This window comes from Passer montanus, unplaced genomic scaffold (genome assembly GCF_014805655.1).
Source record: "Passer montanus isolate IOZ18808 unplaced genomic scaffold, ASM1480565v1 scaffold7, whole genome shotgun sequence".
NCBI classification, from domain to species: domain Eukaryota; kingdom Metazoa; phylum Chordata; class Aves; order Passeriformes; family Passeridae; genus Passer; species Passer montanus.
In genome coordinates, this window is record NW_024372147.1 from 14,046,412 (window position 1) to 14,062,295 (window position 15,884).

At 39.3% G+C, this 15,884-nt stretch overlaps 1 protein-coding gene across 1 annotated transcript in view; it reads left to right on the forward strand.

Moving 5' to 3' along the window:
- PGM5 (phosphoglucomutase 5) overlaps positions 1 to 15,884 on the forward strand; it is a 66,886-nt gene that overhangs the window by 26,888 nt on the left and 24,114 nt on the right. The gene's annotated exons all lie outside the window — the stretch shown is intronic.

The window sequence follows — 15,884 nt, forward strand, 5'->3', positions numbered from 1 at the left end:
GTCCTGCTGATGAGGAGTTAACTTAGTCTACAGGCACATGAATGCTGAAATAATAACAAAAAGCAGTTCTTGTATCTCAGCCAGGAAGGGCATGAATAACCCTAGGGATTACCGCAATACATCTGGAGAGCATGGCTGCATGCTTTCCAGATGGTTGGACTTTTTTTCATTACTACTGTGAACTCTGCAATCAGACCTCATTCTCTGTGGATATGCAGTGCATATGTGTGTAATTTGTCACTGGAACAGGCTTTCCAGGGAAGTGGTTGCAGCGCTAAGTCTGTCAGAGTTCAAGGAGCATCTATCTGCACAATGATCTCAGTCATATGGTTAATTGTTAGGTCATTGTGTGAGGGACAGGGAGTTGGATTTGGGGATCCTTATGGGTCCTTTCCAACTTGAGGTATTTTACGATTCAAATTTCACCTCACAAGGACTCTGAGCACTGTGCAGGATGGTTTTATTATGTGAAAGACAAAATTCTACTGGGGTGTGTTGGCTGCCAAAGCCAACATCTCTCTCTTATTATACTCAGAAATGTGTGTATTTGCTAGTTGTCTGTGGCAAAGCAGCTTTTGTCTCTTGCCTTATCCTTACTTCTAGCCCAGCCATAGCTGAATACTGTATATGTCAACAGCTGTTTCTAATCATTCTATTGGAGCTTGTGTGAAAAGGACAATGAGGGTTTCATAAGGCATGGAGTCACAGGCATGCTGTCCTGAAGGTTATACTTCCTTTGGGAGTAGACTCTTGAAACATTTGCAGAAGAGGGTGAGAAGTTATGCATTTTGGATCTGAATCTCAAAGTGATGACTAAAGCAACATGAGACAGCATTTGGTGTGGAACATCATGATGAATACACCTGTTAACATCCCACACATTGAGGAAAACAACTCCTAATAAGAAAGAGTTACACAGACTGCATCTTGTGCAAAGCTTTCCTGTATATTTGGAATCAAGAGAAACAGTTGGAAACTGTTGCTCCAATACATTTTGTTGGAAGTTATCAGACTTGTAAGTTTGGGTTTGTAGAAAAGTATATTTCAAAGGAAATTATGGCATTTTCAGAAGCTTGCATATTATGCATAGAGGGTTGTATAACTTATGTTAAAGAGAAGATATGTTGCCCATATCTGTTGTTTGTGATTGTAATGCATAAATAATTTTTTATCCTAACTGGTTTGACTGGGAACCCAGTGAGAATTTTCAAGTTTTCATCACTTTTATCAATTGTATCATTTGTCTGAGTTTATGAGATGAAGTATGGGCTTTGCCGTTGATGAAAATTACTATAGTTTCACTGTCCAAGTAGCATTTATTGCCACATTATTGCCAATACAACATGATGAGGTTGCCAGAATATTACAGAGTGAACTAAGCCATAGTCTGTAAATTTCCTTAAAAGACTGATCTTTTTTGTTTAATTCATTTGGATCTGAGGTGTGCTATGTGTAATTATGGATGGCTTGACTGGCTTGCAGAATCTTTCTGTGATTCCAGAGAGGAATAATATAGATAGAGAAAATGTCTCCATAAAGTTACTGCTGAGTTGTATTAGGAATTTAGCTTAGTCAGAGCTCTATTTGTAAATTGTAGAATTAAGTTCCTTAGGATGTGCTCCTGACTAGCTGATCACTCAGTGCTGGAGTAGTCTGCTGGGCTGTTTTATCTCTGCAATCATCCAGTGTCATATGTTTTCTCAGTATCTTTCCTCCCAAGTGCAAATTGATTTCTTAGACAAGACAGAACATGATGGGACTGTAAGGATAGCTCCTTTGTGGGCCAGTCAGCAGTGGTTGTCAGCCCTTGGGCAATGGTCCACACCAGCTATGAGGTCTTGAGGTTTCCAGAGTCAAGAGCTAATTCTACACCTCTCTTAGTTAGCAGAATATTGAGTAAATTTTTCTTCAGAAACACAAGAAATTGTTGTCTAAAATCAAATTAATATGGTCTCAGGAACACTGCTGTGAGATTATAGATTTCTAAGAGTACTTTCTCTTGTTCAAATGAATCAACTCCCTATCAGGTACAACTAAAGCTCTATTTGCTTATTTTTGTCAAATCTGTGCACAAATAAGGTTTGTTTTTCTCCTTCATAATTTAGAAATGCTTAAAATGATTGATTCATTCCGGCTTTTGCCAATTCGAGGATTTTGCTGACATCATTACCAGTCTGTGAGCTGTATGCTCCTTGTTCAGTTTCAATCTGACTTCGCTCCTTTGCGGTAATTGTCTTTGTGGTGGGTATCACTCAGCCAGCATAATTAGAGAGCTAATTAAGGTTCTTTTAGCTCACTGAAATGAGATATTAGTAGACTGTCCTGCTGAATTTACTGTAATGACACTGAACTGCAACTTGAACTAACCCATCAGACCCTTCCATTTCTATCTTTGCAGCCACCATTAGACATAGGATGTATCGAGGCTCACGTCGTATTTTATAGAGAGTTTTTTTATTTCTATTAGATCAGGCAATTCTTTGTTTCACTGTAAAGAATAGTGGAAAACCTAGCAGTAACTTTTCTAGAAATTCTTTAAATTAATAATTCTGAACATTAAAATGTGTTCCTAATGAATTGATGAGAGTCTTGGCAATGCTTTAGCATGTCTATGAGTATTTCCACACCTGAGGCAAAATGGGCAAGGAGTCTACTGTGCTTCTCCTGTGCCTGTTGCTCGTGTCCCAGAGCTGTTTTACATGTTCCTTATTTAGTTACTTATCTTAAATTTTTTTAAATGTTACCCTTTGGGTTGGGAGAGTGCTGGAAGGTGAGGGCAAGTTAGTGGGGGCAGAGTCTCAGTGAAGGAAATTAATTTCTTAACATTCAGTAGCTGTTTATTCTAGGAGGTCTCCTTTCCTCATGTGGATCTGACAAATTGGCCTTCCTCCTGTAGGTTTTGAAGCCCATCTCAGCTACAATTGACTTAGTAGTGGTAGGTCATTCTGATACTGATACTTGGTCAAGCTAATTGGTTTGATGGGGTTTAAGTGCAATGTTAAAGTTTTTCCTCTAGAAAATGGAATTTTCCTATTGGTTCTTCTGTTTAAAGGCAAGGGATGAGTCTGCAGGGGCTAGGCAGGAGGGACCCAAGCAGTCTATAGTCTCAGCACAAATAAACCTCTCAGCTTGGTGTAGTTAAACTACAGAATCGTTTGGCTTGTTTACACAGTGTGCTGACAGCATCTGGTTTTTCTGTGTAGATTAAAAATGATAATGAGAAATCAGAAGCAAGAGGATGAACACTTGAATTTTTTACTTTGAAATTGCTTCTTCCCTCCTTTTTAAACAATAAGCCTTCCAACTTATTTTTATTTACACACAGACCTATTCACCTTGGCATTTGCATGGAGTGGTATTTCTGTCTGTAAGGTACTGGATTTGTTAACAGGTTTATTGGAAACAGCTCTTACAGTCCACATAGCTAATGTTGCTTTATAATGTGTGTTTAATCAGTAAACCAAATATTTGACATTTTCCCCTTGGTACCAATTAAGCAATGTAATTAAACACATTTTACTTTTGGACTCACGAGAACTCCTAGAGATTTGAAGGGGAATAAGAAAACCTTTTGTAGAAGTTTATTAAAAAAATGGGTGGAGAATATGGAAAAAAGAAGATCTGCATGAATGTACGGGTTTTTTATTACTTATTTGTTTTTTATTTTCATCCATTTATTATTTACGCATTTCTTTCTGGCACTGAACCCTTGTATAAAACACTTGTTGTTTTGTAAAGGAGAAATTGAAGCTGTGCTGTGCCTGAGTCAGCGTCCCCCAGCACAAAAGCACAAACCTCCTAGGTTGCATCTCTTCATAAATCTCAGTGTGGGTGGCATGCTGAAGCTGGGCCAGAAGGACATAAGATATGGAAGAGTGCTGAAGAGCACTGCTCAGAAGATGGGGTTGCATGTCCACAGACAGTACCGTAGTGTGAAATCATGTAAACCTTGTGGACATTCTGAACACTGCTGCATTTAAGGAAGATAACAGATTCAAAGGCTGAATTACACATTCTTTATGCAGTGTGGTGTTTTTTGTGGAAGCCTGGATTAGCTCATATGTCTGCATGGTATCTATGCAGGGCAGTACAGAGGTATTCTGTAGGTCCCACTGCCTGTTTGTTTGTGCCTGCAAAGCACCAAACCTGGCCTGTGAAGGAGATTAGCCAACAGGGCCACAGTGCCACACTGATGGGCCCAGATTGCTTCCTGCTTAACAGATAACTCCTTCACCCTGACCTTACAGGTATCCTGCACCGTGCTCTGTTGGTCAGTGTAGCATTTATTATTCACCTTCAAAGGCGCCTAAGGTGGGTGAGTATTCAGCAGGGCTTAAATCACTAGTCCTTCCACAAAAAGTTTGGCTATGAACTTTGTAGACTTGCCCCTGACAAATGCAGCAGGCTTTTTTCTAGTCTCCTTTCTTGTTTATTCTCGTCTTGCCATGTCTGTGTTTTCCTGTACACACAGCAGAAAGGAACACTATTATAAATACCGTACTTAAAATAAATGCTTGCTCTTAGCAAACTCAGATGCAGATACTCAGCCCAGATACAGGCATTCAGGTTGACAGTCTGAGTTAGTTCTAAACACAGTGGATTTGTTCTGAATTTTATCATTCAGTGGAAGAGAATGAAGAGATAAGCATTGGTAGTGTGATAAGTTCAAAAGGCTATTAATTGTTTGGAAAAAGAATTTTTAAGTGCACTTATTCCTGGTAAAAGGTAACTAAGTAATTTCTAGCAGTTAAAAGTGAATTCACAGATTTAATTGTTTGTAATGAGAGTGCAAATATTTCCTTTGAAATTAAGGGTTTTGCATTATGATTAAATTAACTTTTCTTTTAAAAAAGGCAGGAATGTGGGGTTTTTGCTTGACCTAACAATGTGTTCAATACAGATGAACAAGACAGTGCTGCTTAGTAACTCTACTTGTAGAAAACACCACCTGAGTCAGTATTTATTCAATGAAATTTTATTATTATTGTACCAAAGGCTATTGTCTAGGAGTTGCATCCATTTCTGATTACATTTGGAATATCTGCTCCATGCTAAAATCTGTGCTGTGATTTTTTTAAAAGCTGACAGAAGAAGTTGCGGTTGTGATGTTTTTTTTGTTTTCTGGAGACTGCAAGTAATTGTGTGTTTTGTAGTTTGACTACCATGCTTTCATGCTGACAGCAGTATCCATACCATAATAGTCTTACTCAGCAGAAGCAGATGCCACAGACTTATTGGCCATTTTCATGTCTTAAGTGAGGGGCTTCTCATAAAATTCATGGTAGGATTTTTTTTAAGTTTGAATTTCCTCAAAAGGAGGGATAGCTCTCAGTTTCTGTACATACAAATGTACATCACTTAAATTGAATTAAATATTTAGCTCTTCAGAGAACTGTTTTCTCCTATGGAGTCTCACTGTTAGAACTCTGTATTATCATCCAGATTTCAGAGGGGGACTGACAAGCCAAAGTTGTACTTAAGGCCTTAAAACCTAGGCCGGCATATGAGGACTCCACCTGTGTAACTTCCCGAAAGTGATTTAACTTTCCAGAAAGCAGATTCTTTTAATGGCTCGTAGTGGTCCCAAATTTGGGATGGTAACAGTCTCACTTATAACATATGTGTAACTTGCATTCACTTGATAGTTTAAACCCTGGCAGTAATTTCATACCTTGGTCACTACAAGAATAACCTATTTGCAGCACCTGCAATTGTGGGGTGATAAATCCCAGCTTTGCATGCCATCTGCTTCATGTATTTTTTAAAGGTGCATTTACCATTCTGTTCACCAGTGAGTTCTGCATCAGTGGCAGTTCACTCCATCACAGATTAGTGAGAATAGGCTAGAGTACAGTGTCCATGAAACGTATCCTTGTACCTCCTGCCCATAGTGGACACGATTATCACATTAGTTTTGAAGGTAAAGGCAGACTCAGCATGGAGCTGTGCTGGCTATTTTTACATTGACCACATAACTCCCTGAGGAGTAAGGAATAGGCAGTGGCTTTCTGCAGTCCTTTCTCAGAGATTTGATTAGAGCTGTGCTGCAGCTTTTGACCTGCTTACAAATGCACTTCAGTTCTGCAGTGCTCCCCTGGCTCTTGTAGCTGGCTATGCAGTTAAGCATGTGACTTTACTTTTACCCCTTGGGATAGAATTGGAACGTTAGCTGTGGGGACTGGGACATGAATTAGTTTTTCGTTATTTTGTAAAGTGTCTCAAGGACTTTCAAGAGTGCTGTCTTTTTTGTGTGTTGCACAAGGTGCTTGTAAATTTGACTGAGGTGCTGCTGAGCTTGTGTAGAAAAACTGGTGGTGTGAATATGGAGCTGTCTGTTCACATCATGACCTACAGGTGGCAACAAGGAATATAATTGACTCCGAAACCTCACTGTGGGTATTGGGGAGCCTGAGTTCTGGGATAAGTGCTTTAATCATCCTTGTGATGGTGCAAGTCTGCTCCTAAGGAAGACAGATGAAGTCCAGTGAACTTCAAGGAGCCAAAGGGAGATACTAATTTTTAAATTTGTTTGGTTTAGAGCTTTAAAGCTAAGTATCTGACTGTCCACACAATGTTCCTTGGGTATGGTGGTGATTGTGCTGAACAGGAATTCCATGTAGCTCAGTTGCTTGTATGTGTCTGTGGTATTAGAAGATAGGAGCTAGGTAGATTGTATTCATGGATTTGTTGGCTAAACTGAGCGAAGGAGAAGCATTACTGGGCCTGGACTAGTTCTAGTGATGAGCTCATTAGAGTGGTTAAGATCGGAGACTGACTGGAATGTAGTGACCATGCCTGGGTTGAGTTCATGATCCCAAGGAACACGGGCCTGGAAAGGAACATAGACTGGGTGCTGAATTTTAGAAAAGCAAACTTCCGGTTGTTTAAATAATTAGCGAGTGTGATCCCCTGGGAAACTGTCCTTAAGGACAGAAGAGCAGGCCATAGCTGGCAACTCTTTAAGATGACTTTTCTTTCAGCACAAGAGCTTTCCATCCCAGTGTTTAGAAAATCAAAGAGAGAGGGATAGAAACTGGCATGGCTGAGCAAGGATCTGCTTCTCAAACTAGGAAATAAGAAGGAAGTGCATAGTGAATGGAAGCAGGACAGGTGACCTGGGAAGAGTATAAAGACACAGATTAGATGTATAAGGATGGGTCAGGAAAGCTAAGGCATAGATGGAATGGGATTTGGCAAGGGATGTGAAGAATAACAAGAAATAATTATATAAGTACATAGCTCAGAAAAAGAAGGCCAGAAATAAAGGCTGTGGTAAATGAGAAGGAAGAATGGTGAAAACAGAAAGGGGAAAAGTCTGAGGTACTTAATGAATACTTCACCTCAGTCTTCACTGGAAGTCAGACTTTCCACATCTCTCAAGTATCTGAACCTCCAGGTGGGGACTGGGGGAGTCAAGTTCATATCATTGGCAGTGAAGAGCAGGTATGTGACCACTTGATGAAGATAAATAGGCCCAAGTCTGTAAGGCTGATGAGATACACTCAAGGTTCCTGAGAGAATTGGATGATATTCTTGCCAAGCCGTTCTCCATCATATTTGAAAAGTTATGGTGGTCAGGCAAAGTCCCTGGATACTACAAAAAGGGAAACATCACTCCTGTTTTAAAAAGGGGAGAAAGGAAGACTGGGAACTATAGACTGGTGAGTCTCACCACTGTGCCTGGGAAGATCATGGGGAAGATCCTTATGGAAGCAGTGTTAAGGCACATGTAAGACAAGGAGGTGAAGCACAGCTTTGCTAGGGACAAATTGTGTCTGACCAGCCTGGTGTCCTTGTAGGATGCAGTGACTACTGTGGCTGACAAGGTAAGACTGACAGATGTGATATACCTAAGCTGGTGTTATGCCTCTGACATGGTCCCAATGGCATCATAAAGAGGGGTGGCCAGCAGGGTCAGGGAGGGGATTCTGCTGTTGTGAGATCCCGCCTGCAGAGCTGCATCCACTTCTGGGATCTTCAGCACGAGAAAGATGTGGACCTGTTGTAGAAGGTCCAAAAGAGGACCATGAAGGTGATCAGAAGTTGGAAGCTCCTGTCCTGTGAGGACAGGCTGAGAGACTTGGGGTTGTTCAGTTTGTAGCAGAAAAGGTCCTGGGGAGATCTTGGGGGAGCCTTTCTGTACCTGAAGAGGGCTTATGAAAAATGGAGAACAGCTTTCCACATGCACGCATCGTGATAGCACAAGGGGGATTTTTTTCAAATTGAATGTGGGAGATTTAGATTAGAAATTAGGAAACATTCTTCACTGTGAGGGTAGTGAGGCACTGAAACAGATTGTCTGGAGAAGTTGTGGACAGCCCAACCCTAGAAGGGTTGGATGGGGCTATGAGCAATGTGAGGTAGTGGGTGGCATCCTTACCTGTCGCATCTAGTTCCATTGTTACTGTGGAACAAGATCCTTGATGATCTTCAACGTCACTTGCAATCCAACTCATCCTATGATTCTGTGACTTCATGATTTTATGACTTTGCCTTTGTGCTAGAGCAGTTTTTAGTTTTTGCTGTTGAAAGATTTCAAAAACAAAGAGAGGCCGATGTGAGACTGAGAGGCAGGAGAAAATACTGGATGTTTTTTTGGCACGTTATATTACATGAATGCCAGGAGGCTCCATTGATAGAAAGCTAATTCACATAGTACTGATTAGAATTTATTGATGATTTCTGCAATTATTAGCAATCCATTACTCAGGACTATTATCAGCTAAAAAAAAATCCATCTGAAATTGCCAGTTTTCAAGACAGAAACTACCCCTGAACACCCGAGCTTGGTTCAGCATACCTTTATTGCACTGGAATAAGTATTTTAGTTAAAACATTGCAGGGGTTGGGAGAAAGAAAGCAAAAAAAATCCTAACTTTTTTAGATGCTTCATAGTTAAAGTGTCTCCATATGCTTTTTCTGTATTGATTTTTTTTTATGATTGTTCTCTGTGACATGTGGCATACTAGAAAGCAAAAAGTAAGGGAACTTGTTTACTACCTAATTTTTTTCTCTGCCATAGGGTCCTGACAGCCTTTGTGGCAGACATGACAGCTTGAGTTTTATCTTAGTGATGTCCTGGTTATCTGTGTTGTGTGCGAGGGCTTAGCATTCCACTGCTTTTTGCTTAATAAATTAAAGACTGGGAAGGAGTAACACTGTAATACTTGACCATATAAGGGAGGTGGCTGTTTTAGTTCTGCTCCTTGCACAATATGCAGTTGAAGCCTTTTAAGGGAAGGTGGTGTGACAGAGTGAAAACATCCAGAAGCAGAGCATCTATTTCATATTACAGTTGGTGCCAGTGCTTCTGCTGTCATTGCTACTACTGTGAATTTCTCACAGTCTATTGCAGTTGCATAGATAAAAAGTGAAGACTTAGAAATGGGAATAATAAAAAAAAAAGTTACAACCATTTGGTTTGTGACTCTTGCATCCCAAGAAATATTAAGAATGAAGGGAGAACTGACCAAAGTTGAGATTAATTAGACTTCAGAAGCTGAAAAATGAAGTAAGAAAGAGCTCTCCAACACTGGGAAGAAGGGACAAGTGGAAATACCATGCAGTGAGACTGGGATAAGTACTTGGTGGCTACTCAGGCAGTGAATATGGTGTCAAGAAAGTTAAAAAATAATCTGGTGTTTTTTGCAGAAGAAATTTGAATGTTGAAGAGAGTGATCGAAAAGAATGAAACCATTAAATTTTGGGTCTGGTTGCAAGAACACTTAAGACAAATTCTGTAGTATATGGTTAGAAAACAGTCAACCCAGTATCTTTAATAAAAGAGTAGCAGAAATGATGTAGGCAAATGGAAATAACTTGTGTTGACCTTAGAAGTGTCCAGACTGTTAGAAAAAAAATCCAAGCAACTCAGGCAATAAAATATTAAATGCAAAGGTTTGTAGGCTAGGTTAGATTGTGTGAAGACTTATTTTAAGGTAGAGAAATTATCTTCTTGATAAATCAGATGCAGGTCCCTCATTGAGATATGTTTAATTCTTTGCATGAAGCAAAACTACAGAAGTGGAAAGAAAAACATTGTCTGTTAGTTTCAGTCAAATAATAGTCTTGTCTTTGAAATAAAATATGCTTCAGACCTAAAATCAAATGAGGCTTTATCAGCTGGAGATTAGATAACAAAGACTACTTCAGTGGCTAAGTAGAGATTTAGAAGACCTAGTGAGAAACCTTTCCTTCTATAGCCATAGTAACTCTGAAAGAAACCTTTACAGAGGTTTGTTCTCTTTTGGAGTGCTGCTGCAACACGCTATCCTTCAGTGGCCCACGTCTGTCCCACAAATTCCTTCAATTCCTGATTGTTAGTGCCTGTCAGTGCTTACCCTTCTGCAGAGGGAGACGTGCTGTTCTCTGAATTACAGCACCTTGTTTACCTCAGTGCTGGCACCATAGAGAGGAGTAGGATTGAAAATCAGTGGAATCATGGAACAGCAGTCAGTGTTTTGAAGCCTGTTCATCTAGGTGCCTATTAGCATCTTTCACATGTCAGCTGATACCTACAGGTGATGGAAGATTAGAGGCAAGGACATGCTATAGCTGCTTCTCTAGTGTTTCTTTCATTAATACCTAATTATTCCTCCAAGTTCAGACTCCAGAATGAAAGTGGTGCTGCAGTTTACCCTAGACAGCATTTCACCTACAATATAAAACTCTAGCCAGTCACATCTTTACAAGTTCATGAGACCTGTCGCAGAAAGCCCTTCCCCCAGTTTTGTGACCTTTATCTTTGTGGTGAACAGGCATCACAACTTTGGCAGGATGATTCTGTCTGATTGACTGATCTATTCTTGGAAGTTGTAAGAGTTTCACTGGCACAAGAAAGTCAGCTTGTTGCAGGCTGTTGTATTTGAATGATTTATATTCATCGGGATGTTTTTGTGGCATTGTAGTTATTAGATTAGAGAAAACATTCCTCTGACTCTTGTTAATGTAAGGGTCATTTTGCTGGTGTCATAGGTGTTTTGCTAGTGCAAAACCACTGTGTCTGGGAGATACCATCAAGGACCACTTTGTTTTATAAGCCTATCTGTGAAAAATAGTCTGTTGTGTTTACTGAAAACTGAAAGAAAGTTATCACAAGGATCTTTAACACTTTTAAATTAAAAAAAAAGTGCTTTAAAAATGAAAATATTTTTTACACAGTTTATCAGGCTAATATTTTTACAATTCCAAGGAAAATAATCTGGGCTATCAAGGGTCCTGTACCCTCTGTTTTCCTGGTTAGGTGACATGTAGATGGCCATGAAGTATAAGGAAGAAGACCTTGGATATTCAGATGTGAATCTGTACAATAAGTCGTCCAGTTGCCTCGTAAAGTTTTCCGCATTAATCTGTTAGGTCTTTCAGGAGTAATGTTAGAACTAGCTGTTACTTTTTTTTTTTTTCTGTCAGGAAATTTTTAAAAATTCTAATCTTCATTAGAAGACTATAATTATGTTCATTATTACCTTTATTATGAGCTGACCAGCCCATGCTTAAGTGAGACTTATTGTGGAGTTCAATAATTGGCTTCACATTTCTGTGTTGGTACTAAACTCTCCAATAATTCTCTTTGCTAGAGATGAAATAACTCAAACTAATTTTCAGTGTTGCATTGTATACATTCTTCTTATGTTTGAAAATAAAGTGGGCAGTTAGTAGAGGTAGCGTGGGACTAGCTCTTCAAAATAAAAATTACAGTGAAACTGTGAAACAGTAGGAAGGTAAATTTAACTATGGAGCTGTACAATAATTTATATTCCCATTTTCACTCATTTTGTTATCTCCACATTTAAAAGCATCTGCTCCTGCTTTTTTTTACATTCACAAAGTATAATTTTAAATAACAAGTAATGACAAAAAGTATAGTCTACTCTTTAACTTTTTTCTCCATAATTATTATTTCAGCATCCTGGGAACATAAATGCCATTAATTCTGATATGGGCAGACTAACTAAGGTTATTCTAAGGTTATAACTAAGGCTACCTTTCAGTTTGGCTCTAAATGTAAATACTCTGTTTCCAAGCCTAGCAAGGGGTAATTACTGCCAAACACAGACGGAAGAAACTTTACTGCATAATCTCATTGATGTAGTGAGCACTTACACAAAAAGAAAGCAAGCAAGTGTAGTGTTTGAAGTCACTCCCATTAAATGTCCAAGATGACAAGAAACAGAATGTCCATAGTTTGTTGTCTTCTTTCAACACAGTTCATACTCATGGAACATATAAACACAGGTATATCAACTGTGTGATTAGACATAAATAGAATGTCTTTACTTCAAATAGACTAGGGAAATGAACCTATTTATAGGGCATATTTTTTCCCAGTTTTTATTTTGAATTGCTCTGGAAGTATATTCCATCCATTAAGTCAGGCCTTTTAACAGCCAGTACCTACAGCATGAAAGCTGAGAGCCTGAGGTACCACCCTTACAGGTGCACTGCTGCATCAGTATCTTGTTGATGATGCATTATACATATCTAAGGATATATAAAATTTACTGTGTTATCTGACACTTCTACAAGATAAATACCACTTGCAGTACGAGTTCCAAGACTCACTTCCTGAGAGAAGTAGTATCCTCTCTCATCAAGAGATCTTATACAGACAAAACTCTTTACATTTACTTGACTTTACATTTCTAACTCCCCAGATTTGGGGATTCTAGTGTAAGTATATATCTAGTGTAATAAAAAAGAAGAGAAACTTAAAAAGCTGAACACACATAGTCTTTGTTGAACTGTCCTGTTACGGTGCATTTCTGAAAACACTGTAAAATGTAATTAATGGACCGATGATTTGTTGAAGATAAAAAACTTTACTGTGACTCACCAGCAGTTCTTGCAGAGTTGCAAGTTCCTGAAATCCTTATCCTATTTATTTGCCTAGCATCTATCAAGCCTGTCAGGAAGCCATATGCTCCATTAAATAGTGCTGCAAATGTTCAGTTCAGCGGAACACAGAAACTAATTTCCAAATTTTGGTCCACAGGGATTCTACCAGTCTCAACTGGAACTTGTTTAAAAAAATATCTGGCCTCTTGTATCAATGATTGAAAGCTCTGATTTAGGAGTTTTGTCTATTAAAAAGCAGATTGATAAGTACAGAGTGAGAAAAAAAAATTGGAAAAATTAAGATTTTTTAAAAAAACTTGTCCTCTACTGAATACCCAGTAGTATTTTTAGTTTAGAAAGATGTAGATGTAAGAGCTTTAAAAATCCCTCCCCTTTCCCACATTTAATCTCTGTTTTCCATGGCTTTGAAGATCTAGTAATTTCACCGTCACATATTAGTTTCCTTCCTCTGAGGGTGTTTTCCTGTATTTTGTGTGATTATGTGTTTGATCTAATGCAGCATATTATTTCTCAGAGTCTGCAGCTTTGAGAATTTTTGCAACTTTCTGTGGGAATCCCCCTTTCATTTTTTCTCTGGTGATTTTTCGCCGTGAACATCTATAGGCTGCATAAAGGCACATTCTGCGTTTTTTGAGACTTCCAGTGATAATTCTTTATTTCAGAAAAATGTCAGTAAGAAAGGAGTATGCTTAATTTTCAGTGTACTTCTGCTTACTTACTCTGCTGAATTATTTAGAGCCAGAAACAACAAGAAAAAAAGGTGCATGGAACAATCTGTCATATTCCTACTACAAACTATTCATACTATAAACTCTGTACAAAGTGAGCCCACATGCCAACAGAAACAACATCTGTATTTTCATTGCTGGCCTGTATAGAACTCTTTGAAAACAGCTACAGATTCTTGAAGCTTTTTTAGTGCTGGTCAGGTTTAAGTCCATCCTAGGCTATTTGTTCCCCAGCTACAGGAATGTAGAAAAGTAAATGGGAAAGGATTTCCTTCTGCAAAAGCTTTACCAGGATATGGGAACATTTCTGCAAGCAAACGTATTCCAGCTGTATTGTTAGGCTACCTTAAGAGCATTGGTTTTGCTCTGCCAGCATGTCGGGTATTGCCTTCTGGTTTATTGTTTTCTCTTTTCTTGGCAGTACAGCCCTGTTTTCAGTCTGAAGTTATTGTCACACAGAAATTAAATTCTTTTATGTTCTTGATTTTTTGAAGAGACAGACAGAAACACGTTCAGCTCTGCCCTGTGAAACCTCCTTTATGGAACAGCATTTCTAAGGCTTAATAATACATGTAGTGCTGAATAAACACAAGGAGGTACATACCCACCCCTACCTCTAAACTAAAGGTATGAAATCTGGGTTCAGGATTAAAAATTTTGGTAATACCCATTTCTTCACGTACGTTTTGGTCTCTTTTCAAATAAATATCAGAAATTCTTACTCTTATCTCATTTAAAAATCACTAATTTTTGATGTAATATGAACACCTAGGCTGAATAGGAGAGAATAGCTTAGAGAATGGATATTCTTAGATAAAGAGAGATTGATTTGGAGACTACATTACCGTGCAGACTAATGGTGTAAAAATTTCAGAGAGAATACTTAAGGGCTGAACTGTAGAGCCACCACTTATGGTTGTGAATGGAACTAAATTCAGTTAATTGGTGGTGGTCACTAGTAGTGTTCCCCAGGATTCAATACTGGTGCTGGTCCTGTTTAACATCTTTATCAATCAATTGGATGAGGGGATAGAATTCAGCTCAGTCAGTTCACAAACATCACCATCAGGCAGGAGTGCTGATCTGCTGGGGGGCAGGAAGGCTCTGCAGAGGGATCTGGACAGGCTGGATCATGGGCTGAGGCCAATGGTGTGAGGTTCAACAAGGCCAGTGCTGGCTCCTGCCCTGGGGTCACAGCAACCCCAGGCAGTGCCACAGGCTGGGGCAGAGTGGCTGCAAAGCTGCCACAGGAAAAGGAGCTGGGGGTGCTGCTGACCGCAGCGGAACATGAGCCAGCAGGGCCCAGGTGGCCAAGAAGGCCAATGGCATCCTGGCCTGGACCAGCAATGGTGTGGCCAGCAGGAGCAGGGCAGGGATTGTCCCCCTGTACTTGGATAATGATACTGAGGTGCTGGAGCATGTCCAGAGAAGGGCAGTGAAGCTGGTGGGTCTGGAGCACAAGTCCTCTGTGGAGCAGCTGAGGGAGCTAAGGTTGTGTAGCCTGGAGAAAAGGGGAGGCCTTATCACTCTATAATTGCCTGCAAGGAGGTTGTAACCAGGTAGGGGTCAATCTCTTTTGCCACATATCAAGTGAAAGGACAAGAGGAAGTGGCCTTAAGTTGTGCAAGGGGAAGTTCAGATTCAGTATTAGAAAGATTTTTTTCACTGAAAGAGTGGCTAGACGTTGGAATAAATTTGCCATGGAGATGGTGGAGTAACTCTCAAAGTATTCAAGAGGTGTCTTGATTTGGCACCTGCAGTGATTATGGTGCTAGGTTGGCATTTGGTCTATATGATCTTGAAGGTCTCTTACAACCTTGCCAGTTCTGTGATTCTCTCATTTAGATAATTTATGTACCAGGATTTGAAGGGATCAGTGCTGGCATATTTTGACAGTTTATCCCATCTACTTTATGCACTTAATGTAAGACAGAGAGATGTGCCATCAGAAAACAGGTGGCTTTTTTATCAGAAGGGTGACTACTTTCACTGCTTTGACACTTTTAGACAGGTTGTGTTGTGTTGAATCTATCTTTGATTAATCTGCTTTGCTTTAGCTTGACTGGAGTTAAAATTAAATAAACTCTCTTGCCTTAAGAAATATTGTTAGGTATGATAGTTGAAGCAATCATAAGCTTGTTGCTAATTAGTCAGATTGCTTCACCTTGTCTTAGTTCTTATTTCCATGTTATAAAACAGTTGGTTCTGAAAACCCTAGGCACACAATGAAAACTAGCAAATACAATTAGAAAGAAGACTGCTAATACCCATTTTGCATAAATCTCATATTGAGATTTACAG